Below are 12,137 nucleotides of genomic sequence, written 5' to 3' on the forward strand. Positions count from 1 at the left end.
AATAGGCTTTACAGAATTCTACAAACAACCAATTTAAATTAGACACACCAAGATTTAAATCCATAAATGCAGTTTGTTTAAAACATTGGTATTCAGTTCAGTTCAGTCACTCAGTTGTGTCTAACTCTTTGCAACCCCATGGACTGCAGCATGCCAGGCCTCCCTATCCATCACCAACTCCCGGAATTTATTCAGACTCATGTCCATTGAGTCAGTGATGCCTTCCAACCATCTCATCCTCTGTAATCCCCTTCTCCTCCTGCCTTCTATCTTTCCCAGTATCAGGGTCTTTTCAAATGAGTCAGTTCTTTGCATCAGGTGGCCAAAGTATTGGAGTTTCAGCTTCAGCATCAGTCCTTCCAATGAATATTCAGGACTGATTTCCCCCAGGATAGACTGGTTGAATCTGTCTGCAGTTCAAAGGACTCTCAATAGTCTCCTCCAACACCACATTGTTATTAGTCCCCTTTCAATACCATATCTACTCTTAAAGTAAGCAAACATTAATAAATACCATGAGTGACTATGACTCTCAGTCCATAAATTTATATGGGTGTGTAAGAAATACCCATTTATCCTTTAAATGTACTTAAAATCAACTCTGATCCCTCACTCCATGCAAACCAAGGGCAGTAGTTCTCGACAGGTTCCTTGACTTCCAATTTCTCTACTCCTGTGGAAATCTCTCCGGCCCTGCCTTCATCACTTAAAAAGCATTCTCTTCTCTTCTCCTCTGTCCCTCAAAGTAATCAATTCAATATGGTCAGACTGGGACTTCCCTGGTGGTGAAATGGATAAAAATCTGCCTGCCAATGCCGGGGACAGTGGGTTCAATCCCTGGTCAGGGAAGATGCTACATGCTGCGGAGCAACTAAGCCCATGTAGCAAAATTACTGAGTCCACAGTCTAGAGCCTGTGAGCTGAAAATGCTGAAGCCCCTGCGTCGAGAACCCACGCTCTGCAACAAGAGAAGCTACCGCAAAGAGAAGCCTATGTACTGCAACGGAGCACAGCCCTTGCTCACTGCAACCCGAGAAAGCCCACGTGCAGCCATAAAGACCCAGTACAACCAAAAATAAATAAATAAAACTATTATTAAAAAAATAAGGTCAGACTTTTTGCAAAACGAAAGTTATTAAAGTTGACTTCAGTTTTCACCCCTAACCATGATTTCTCTTAAGGGCTGGACTTAGAGACTTCCTTTTAACAAACAGAATATCATACAAGTGTTAGGACATTATGTTATAAAAAATTGTGACTTCTGTCTTGATTATGTTACATAAGAATGTGACTTCCGCTTTCTGCCCGTGGACGCCACCGAGAAAGCATCGTTGAAGACTTCCCCGCCTCCACTGCCGTCATGTCTAAATCAGAGTCTCCCAAAGAGCCCGAACAGCTGCGGAAGCTCTTCATTGGAGGATTGAGCTTTGAAACAACTGAGGAGAGTCTGAGGAGCCATTTTGAGCAATGGGGAACGCTCACAGACTGTGTGGTAATGAGGGATCCAAACACCAAGCGCTCCAGAGGCTTCGGGTTTGTCACATACTCCACGGTGGAGGAGGTGGATGCGGCCATGAATGCAAGGCCACACAAGGTGGACGGAAGAGTTGTGGAACCAAAGAGGGCCGTGTCAAGAGAAGATTCTCAAAGACCTGGTGCCCACTTAACTGTGAAAAAGATTTTTGTTGGTGGCATTAAAGAACACACTGAAGAACATCACCTGAGAGATTATTTTGAACAGTATGGAAAAATTGAAGTAATTGAAATCATGACTGACTGAGGCAGTGGCAAAAAGAGAGGCTTTGCTTTTGTAACCTTTGATGACCATGACTCTGTAGACAAGATTGTCGTTCAGAAATACCACACTGTGAATGGCCACAACTGTGAAGTGAGAAAAGCCCTGTCTAAGCAAGAGATGGCTAGTGCTTCATCCAGCCAAAGAGGTCGAAGTGGTTCTGGAAACTTTGGTGGCGGTCGTGGAGGTGGCTTTGGTGGGAATGACAACTTTGGTTGTGGAGGAAACCTCAGTGGTCGAGGTGGCTTTGGTGGCAGCCGTGGTGGTGGCGGATATGGTGGCAGTGGGGATGGATATAATGGATTTGGTAATGATGGAAGCAATTTTGGAGGTGGCAGAAGCTACAATGATTTTGGCAATTACAACAATCAATCTTCAAATTTTGGACCCATGAAAGGACGAAACTTTGGAGGCAGAAGTTCTGGCCCCTATGGTGGTGGAGGCCAATACTTTGCCAAACCACGAAACCAAGGTGGCTATGGTGGTTCCAGCAGCAGCAGTAGCTATGGCAGTGGCAGAAGGTTTTAATTACTGCCAGGAAACAAAGTTTAGCAGGAGAGGAGAGCCAGAGAAGTGACAGGGAAGCTACAGGTTACAACAGATTTGTGAACTCAGCCAAACACAGTGGTGGCAGGGCCTAGCTGCTACAAAGAAGACATGTTTTAGACAATACTCATGTGTATGGGCAAAAAACTCGAGGACTGTACTTGTGACTAATTGTATAACAGGTTATTTTAGTTTCTGTTCTGTGGAAAGTGTAAAGCATTCCAACAAAGGGTTTTAATGTAGATTTTTTTTTTTTGCACCCATGCTGTTGATTGCTAAATGTAATAGTCTGATCATGACGCTGAATAAATGTCTTTTTTTTTTTTTTTTTAATGTGTTGTGTAAAGTTAGTCTACTCTGAAGCCATTTTGGTAAACTACCCCAACAGTGTGAAGTTAGAATTCCTTCAGGGTGATGCCAGGTTCCATTTGAAATTTATTTACAACTTGCTTGGTGGAGAAGCTGTTGTCTTCAGAACCTTGGTGTAGTTGAACTGACAGTTATTGTGTTGTGACCTGGAGTTCACCATTAAAAGGGTCACCCATGCAAAGTCGTGGAGGTTTTTTTTTTTTTTGGCTATTAATGATTGTTGGCACATCCTATGCAATATATCTAAATTGAATTATGGTACCAGATAAAAGTTATAGATGGGAATGAAGCTTGTGTATCATCCATTATCATGTGTAATCAATAAAAGATTTAATACCCTCTTGAAAAAAAAAAAGAATGTGACTTCCACCTTGCCGGCACTCCCTGGCCCTCCTGTCTATCTGCTCTGATATAAACTAGCTGCCGTGTTCTGAGCTAAGGCAGAGAGAAGCCTATGTGGGAAGAAACTGGGATCAGTCTCCAGTTAACAGCCTGTGAAGAACTAAGGCCCTCAGCCCAACAACCATGAAGGAAGTGAATGCCGCCAACAACCACCTAGGAGACTGGAGCAGCAACTCCCTGCTCCCCACACCCCTGACAAAACCTGTAAGAGACATTGGAGTAAAGCACCCAGATAAGCTGAATCCAGCTCTCAACCTCCAGAAACCAGGAGATATAAATGCTGTTGTTTTAAGCCACTAAGATTTGGTGGGTTGACTTGTTATGTATCAATGATTAATACAAATTTCCAAGTATTTGTGGTATCCTTGTCAAAGCACAAAGTTCAGAGAGTCAGTGAGAAGGTCTTACACTATTTGCACACTGCACCTACCAAATGTCCTATTCACTATAAGTATTTAAAACATTTATTGATGAATGATCGAATAAATATAAACAAAACAAAGGAACAGACACATCATACCCAAAGATCTTAAATAGGGTTTTTTGGTATTTTTGAATTTTTTAAAATAAATTGATTTAAAACATTTTTTTTAAATTCATTTGACTGTGCTAGATCTTAGGTGGGCACTTAGGATCTTTGTTTCCTCATGTGGGATCTTCGTTGTGGTGTGCAGGATCTAGATCCCCGATTGGGGATCAAATAACCACTGGACCACCAGAGAATTTCCTTTAATAAGGTCTTTGAGATAAATGATGATATATGAAAATGTATACCAGCATATAAGCAAATGCCGTATTAAAAATGAAGTAATTAAATGATCATTTATTATCAATTATCAATAAATAATAATAAGATGGTATTGTTAGTTCTTTTAACATCTTCCAAGCTGCACTTGGAAGAAACCCACCAGGGCTGATGAAGAGAAGCTTCTCTAAGTGACAGACAAGCAATGGGAAGGGAACCTACGTTTTAGGCCAAGTCAGACCTGCCTTGGGGAAATGTGACTCTGGAATCAACCACATTCCTCATATGTGTTTGACCCTAGAACAAAGTCTGTGCTGCCGATGACAGCTAATGGCCCAGGGAGTAGTTGTCAGACAAAGCAAAAATACACAATGCCCCATTAAATTTTAAACTTCAGATAAACACAAACAGCTTTTAACATAAGTATGTTTTTCCAGTAGTCATGCACAGATATGAGACCTGGACCATAAAGAAGGCTGAGCAAAAAAGAATTGATGGTTTTGAACTGCAGTACTGTAGAAGACTCTTGAGGGTCCCTTGGACAGCAGGGAGATCCAACCAGTCCATCCTAAAGGAAATCAACCTTGAATGTTCATTGGAAGCACAGATGCTGAAGCTGAAACTTCAATACTTTGACTGCTTGATGTGAAGGGCTGACTCATTGTGAAAGACCCTGATGCTGAGAAAGATCGAAGGCAGGAGGAGAAGGGGGCAACAGAGGAAGAGATGGTTGGATGGCATCACTGACTTGCTGGACATGAGTTTGAGTAAATTCCGGGAGATAGTGAAGAACAGAGAGCCTTGGCGTGCTGCAGTCCATGGGGTCACAAAGAGACAGACACAGCTGAGAGACGGAACAACAACAAATGTTCCTGCAAATAAGCATTATCTACTTGGTGGGGAAGAGTGGAGTTTCCCAAGAGAGGGTAGACTAGTCAGTGAGGAGATCTGGAGGAGGGCTGCTGAGTGAGAGGGCTGGAGAGAAAGGTAGAGGATGAGGAGGGGTCCATAGGGGACACTCCAAATAACTAAGTGGGGAGGCACCAGTGTTCTGTTATGAAGCATGAGACAGTCAGTTATATTCAGTTATAAATGTTTCACCTCTGACTTTGTTGTGCTTTGAGTTATTTACTTCAGTTCAGTTCAGTTCAGTCGCTCAGTAGTGTCTGACTCTTTGCGACCCCATGGACCACAGCATGCCAGGCCTCCCTGTCCATCACCAACTCCCGGAGTTCACCAAACTCATGTCCACTGGGTCGGTGATGCCATCCCACCATCTCATCCTCTGTCGTCCCCTTCTCCTCCTGCCTTCAATCTTTCCCAGCATCGGGGTCTTTTCAAATGAGTTAGTTCTTCGCTTCAGGTGGTGAAAGTATTGGAGTTTCAGCTTCAACATCAGTCCTTCCAATGAACACCCAGGACTGATCTCCTTTAGGATGGACTGGTTTGATCTCCTTGCAGTCCAAGTGACTCTCAAGAGTCTTCTCCAACACCACAGTACAAAAGAATCAAATCTTTGGCGCTCAGCTTTCTTTACAGTCCAACTCTCACACCCATACATGACCACTGGAAAAACTATAGCCTTGACTAAACAGACTTTTGTTGGCAAAGTAATGTCTCTGCTTTTTAATATACTGTCTAGGTTTGTCGTAACTTTCCTTCCAAGGAGCAAGCATCTTTTAATTTCATGGCTGCAGTCACCATCTGCAGTGATTTTGGACCCCCCAAAATACTTACTTCAGCCCACATCTGAGTGACACCGTTCACATTGGAGACCTAATAAAGTACATGGCTTACCACAAGTTTCCAGCAGAGGGCAGTAAAATGTCCTTGAGGAAGGAGTAGGTTATCAGCCAGGCACCTAATATACTGTACACCAACTATATTTCAATTTTAAAAAATGTCATAGACCCCATCTTAAACCATTTATATCAGAGTTCCTGGGGCTAGAGTGCTGACATCAGTGTTTTTAAATCCTCCCCAAGGGAAGTGAGAAAAAAAAGTATTACTCTAAAACTTCTTATGAGTAGTAGCAATGCCTTGTTTATTTTATAGCTCATGTATTTTATGCCATATGTACAGTTCAATATTTAGTTGAACTAACTTGAATCAAATAGCTAAAGGGGATAATTAATGAATGGGAAAAATTATAAAACCATATTTTGATTATACAACTTGGAAAGATTTAAATGAAAAACAAACAAAAAAAAGAATAGTTTCCTTAATTAACGCTTTTTTCTCTGAATCTGTAAAGGGCATAGGACCCCTATACTTTTCTCAATTAACAGTGCACACTGTTTTTCTCAAGAACCACATATTCAACAAAGCATCAGGAAACGGAGCAACGTCCATCTACATCCCATGAATAGCATGTGCATTAGAGGCAAGAAAATCATGGATAGGAAGACTTCATGAGAGGGCATCCCCGGCATGGGTGCACCCTGACTGTGACCTCAGTGATGGTAGAAAAGAGCAGTAACAATGTTTGAAGTATCCAGAATGGGAACACAGCCCTGGGGCTGCAGAGAAACAAAACGTAGGCCAAAGCAATAGAGCAAGTTGGATCACTCTCCTGTGCTCTGTACATTTTCTGACTTCCTAGGTTGAATAAACCTGTAATGTGGATCTGGGCTGAGCTAAAAGGATTTCAAGAATTTTTATGGGGCTTCCCTGGTGGCTCAGTGGTGAAGAACCCACCGGCCAATGCAGGAGACACAGATTTGATCCCTGGTCTGGGAGGATCCCACATGCCAAAGAGCAACCAAGCTCATGCACCACAACTATTGAGCCCAAACTCTAGAGTCCAGGAGCTGCAATAGGAGAAGCCACTGCAATGAAAAGCCCACACACAGTAACTAGAGGGTAGCCCCTACTCACCGCAACTAGAGGAAAGCCTGCGCAGCAGCAAAGACCCAACAGAGCCTATAAATAAATAAATAATTGTTTTTTTTTAAGTAAAGAGAATATTTTAAAGAAAGCATTTTTATGAAGTAGTGCATTTCCAAGTCTGTGATATTTATTTGCATGAGATGATCTGAATGGGGGAGGGGTGGGTGGAGAACATCTGCTAGAGGAGCTTGTCCTAGGGGGCCTCGAGATGGGGAGAGAGCATGTGTCTGTCACCAGGAGGACAGGAGTCAGAGCCCAGAGGAGGGAAGATGTGAAAGGGTGAGAGCCAGCAAGACCTGGGTTATGCTTCCTGATGGAGCCTGAGTAACACACTCACCTCATCTGCAAAACTCTGTGATTTAACACATGCAAAGATGAGATCCACCTTTTTAGGACAACCTAAATATGACCAGCTAAGCTATTTAAAGATGAAAATAAGTAAAGGAGGAAATTGGAGTTGGTGAAAAATGAGGCTAAAAATTATAATATGAAGGCAGGATTGATTCTCACACTCAGTAGAAGTGAGGAACACTTCTAAGCATCCTAGTAATCAGTGCAGAGGGAGAAACAGGATCTGCAGCCTGAACATGGATGACAGGAGAAACATCAGCCAGTAACTCAGTCTGGCAACAAATTCTTCACTCCAGAAGCCCCGTATCTGAATAGTTTCGGGAGACACCAAAGGAAGCTTTTCAGTCCTATGAAGTAGGGGCGTATATGTCTAATAAATTCCTATATTCTGATAGAAGAATTCAGTTCAGTCACTCAATCACGTTTGACTCTTTGTGACCCCATGGACTGCAGTACGCCAAGTTTCCCTGTCGATCACTGATTCCCGGAGTTTGCTCAAACTCATCTCCATCGAGTCAGTGATGTCATCCAACCATCTCATTCTCTGTCATCGCCTTCTCTTCCTGCCGTCAATCTTTCCCAGCATTAGGGTCTTTTCCAATGAGTCAGTTCTTTGCACCAGGTTGGCAAAGTATTTGAACTTCAGCATCCATCCTTTCAGTGACTATTCAGGACCGATTTCCTTTAGGATGGACTGATTGGATCTCCTTGCTCTCCAAGGGACTTTCAAGAGTCTTCTCCAACACCACAGTCCAAAAGCATCAACTTATTGATGCTTTTGATGAAGAATTAGGTTTTTCCTATTTCATGTAACATATGCCAGAGAAATGCAGTTTCTCCAAGTAAACTGCCCTTAAATCATGTGGTGGTGGTTCAGTCGCTAAGTTGTGTCCAACCCTTGTGACTCTATGGAAAGTAGTTTGCCAGACTCCTCCATCCATGGGATTCTCCAGGCAAGAATGGGTTGCCATTTCCTCCTCCAGGGGATCTTGCTGACCAGGGATCGAAACCAGGTCTCCTGCATTGCAGGCCGATTCTTTACCAACTGAGCTATGAGGGAAGATTAAATCATGTATCTGGCTATGAAAATAAAACAAGAAAAATGAATCACAATGGATATGACTCCACTCTTAATGAAATAAAGAGGCATGAAGGTGACCCCAGAATTTTATTTCAGTTGACTGATTTGTCAAATGCCATTTGACACAATATCACTGGGAAAAATAAAGAAAACATTAATATTCACTACACAAAGGCTAGCATATTCAAAACTTGCTAGTTTCCGTCTGATAAAGATCACGAGGAAGTGACTCGGCTGCATGAAGAGCCAGATATGCTTAATAACCACGATGTTGAAATCTGCTGATGCTGCAACTCTTTTTGAGAAATGGGATTTATAACAACAAGCCATGGATAGCGACAACATTACTGCATCAAAATTGGCCCTTATTTCATCTATTTTTAAAGCAGGTTGAAGTGATGTCAGCAAGATGGTGCGACAGGAGTTTCCAGCACTGGTCACTTCACAGAAACATCAATTTGAACAACTCACAAAAATACCTGCATAAGAGCTAAGGATTCAGGTGAGAGATTGCAGGACCTGGATGGAACAAATAAGAAAAGATGCACTGAAGAAGGGAGGTAAGTTTCACACTTCACCCTTCACCCTACCCCAAACCCAGGCAGCACAGCAGAGTCATCCTGCCTTGGGGGAAGGAGAGTGAAGTGAGCATGGTGGTGGACCCCAGTACCTGCTCTGGGGCACCACCAATTTGGCCCTCCAAGAGACGCAGTTTAGCTTTAATGACACACGAAGCCTGGAAGTGAAGGGATGGGAAAAGATATTCCATGTAAATGATAACCAAGAGAGAGAGAAATGACTATGCTTATGTCAGATGAAATAGCCTTTAAGTCAAAAAAGACAGATAACATCACTGTGTAACGACAAAGGGGTCAATTCATCAAGAGGATATGATAATTGTAAATATATATGCACCCCAATATGGGAGTTGGAGAAGGAGATGGCAACCCACTCCAGTTTTCTTGCCTGGAGAATCCCAGGGACAGAGGAGCCTGGTGGGCTGCCGTCTATGGGGTCACACAGAGTTGGACATGACTGAAGCGACTTAGCAGCAGCAGCAGCAATATAGGAGAACATAAATATATAAAGCAAATATTAACAGGACTGAAGAAATAGCAATACAATAATTGTATAATTATATTCTTAATTTGATTACATCTGCAAAACCGTTTTTCCAAATGTTAGGATAACATTTATATATTCCAGGGTTTAGGACTGGCTATCTTTGGGTGGCCATTATTCAGCCTAGAACACCATCACAATCTGTTGCTAAATTGTATTTTTTAAATTTCCATTTCCTCGGCATGTTATATGAATACCAAAGACAAAAGTGCCCAGTTAAAGAAGAATGACACATTCAGCTTAAGGGGAAATTGAGTTCAAGGAAATGATGAACAGTAGTGTTTTAAATTCTCCTTGAAAACAGAATGGCCAGATCATGTCGAGTCATACAGTGTTGTTGGTCTCTATTTATATCACAGATTTCGTTCCAGCAGACACATTCAAACAGGGATTAAAGTTGCCTAGGGACAGTCATTCATGAAATTTACTATTCGCCAAATACCCACTATGAGCAGGTGACTACTATGGGGTGGGAGAAGGTATAACAAAAAAGGACAAAAGAAAATGACAATGAAAATATCAAGCGCTTTCCTGGTGGCTCTGACGGTAAAGAATCCCCCTGCAATGATGGAGACCTGGGTTCGATCCCTGAGTCAGGAAGATCCCCTGGAGGAGGGCCTGGCAACCTACTCCAGTATTCCTGCCTGGAGAATCCCATGGACAGAGGAGCCTGGCGGGCTGCAGTCCAGGGGTCCCAAAGAGTGGGAGAGGACTGAGCAGCAAGCACAGCGCAGATTTTTTTAAAACTGTTGCTAAAAAAAAAAAAAAAATTAACACAGGAACCTCAGTTGTATAGAGTTGGGAGACCAGCAGGGGGAGCTCTCACGCCCTGCAACAATAGATCAATGGAAGAAGAAAGACCGCTTTCCTGACTTGCATGACAGTAAAAAGCCATGGGCTTTCTGCTACCACAGCCCTACCAACTTCCTTTGGCCTCTCCGCATAAGGCCTCTCCTTCCCTTGCTGTGGGGGGACTTGAACAAGGCTCACTGTGATTGCAGACCCAGAACTGCAATTGTTTGCTGATCCCACATAAATCTACCTTTGCTGAAGAAATACTTGTCAGTCTATTTATTTCAGGTCAACACTGTCAATCAAAGAAAAAAAAAGTCATGCAAAACATTTTAAAATAAAAAATATTATACATATATAAACTCTATATAAGTAAAATTAAATATATACAATGAGTACACGCATGTGAAGTCACTTCAGCAGTGTCCAACTCTTTGTGACACTTTGAATGGTTGCCTGCCAGGCTCCTCTGTCCTTGGGATTCTCCAGGCAAGAATACTGGAGTGGGTTGCCATGCCCTCCTCCAGGAGATCTTCCCAACCCTGGGATCAAATCCACGTCTCTTATGTCTACCTGCATTGCAGGTGGGTTCTTTACCACTAGTGCCACCTGGGAAGCCCACGCACATAAAATATAAAACCCCGGCTCTTCTAATATAAAAGTTTACTCGATATAGGTGTTCATCTATAAAAATAATACACATTATTGAAAACTTAGGAAGCATGAATTTGGAAGTCTTCGGCAAACTGTCTCCACATCAATGCACAGATTTACCGAGTAAGATGTACCAATATATGTAAAGAGGCTTAACCAACTACTTATTTTTTCCATATAGCTGAACAAAGTAAAGTCCAAGCTTATGCTGTGTCCAAGAGACAGCCCTCAAAAAGGCTAAAACTAGAGAAAGAGGCAGAAGAGACTAGGCAGTTGCAAGCAAAAGGAGAGCGGAGCTGTGAGCATAATGTCCAACAGGGCAAATTCAGGCCCCAAGCATTGATCAAAGATAAAGGACGCTGTGTGACCTTAAGTCCATAATTCATAATGAAAATATAGCAGTTTTGAGTATCTCTATACCAGATAACATCACGGCCACCTTCATAAAGCAGGAACTTCAGAAGATGCACAGACTGGCAAGGTAAATTAATAACACATCATTATTAGTCCAAGACAGATAAAGCAAAAATAAATACATCTAAGTATATAAAAGTCCTAAATATTAATGACATACCTAATAAGGTAGGTACTTATATATATGAATGTATATAAAAATTTGTACTATGATATTAAACAACCTATCTTTTTCTCAAGAAACATGAAACATTTGAGAAAACTGGCTATGTATTATGTCAAAAAGAACATTCCAAAAAGTTGTATAAAGTAGGAAAACACAAAAGATATTCTTTGATCACAATATAACAAAATTATAAGACAATAAACAAGTTTTTAAGAGCATAAATGTCACTTTACCAGGAGAATTTTAAAAACCACTTAGTAAACAAACAACTTACATAACAGCAAAAAGACAAGCCAAAATTGCCAAATTTCTTTAAAAATTATAATAAAAACATCACATTATCAGGATACGTAGGATACAACTAAATCAGTGATAGGTGAACAATTTAAAGCTTATAATATAAAGTATATATACATGTATATATGTATACATTAAGAAAAATAAAGAATAAATATACTGCATTAAATATCCACTTCAAAAGCTATAAAAATAACAACAGAGAAAGCTGAAAGAAGAAATTTGCAATAATAAAGATAAGGTACAAATAACAGTTTAGAAACAAAATGAAACAATAGAACTAACAAATTTAAAGGATGGTTTTTAAAAATTAATCAATGAAATAAATGAGGGGACTAGATAATTAATCAAAAAAGAAAAATAAAACATAAATACACAACATAGAAATGAAAAGGAAAAATGGAAACAAAGGCTGTATTTAAAAAAGAAAACACTGAAAGACAACTTAGTTCATGTCTTTCCAAACAAATTTGAAAACTTGAATGAATATACTAGGAAAATATATTTTACCACA

At 41.1% G+C, this 12,137-nt stretch overlaps 1 pseudogene; it reads left to right on the top strand.

The window, feature by feature from the left end:
* Window positions 1-1,358: 1,358 nt before the first annotated feature.
* Window positions 1,359-3,040, top strand: LOC136150745 (heterogeneous nuclear ribonucleoprotein A1-like; annotated as a pseudogene).
* The last annotated feature ends 9,097 nt before the right edge of the window (window positions 3,041-12,137 follow it).

The sequence above is a fragment of the Muntiacus reevesi genome, chromosome 19 (assembly GCF_963930625.1).
Source record: "Muntiacus reevesi chromosome 19, mMunRee1.1, whole genome shotgun sequence".
Taxonomy (NCBI): Eukaryota; Metazoa; Chordata; class Mammalia; order Artiodactyla; family Cervidae; genus Muntiacus; species Muntiacus reevesi.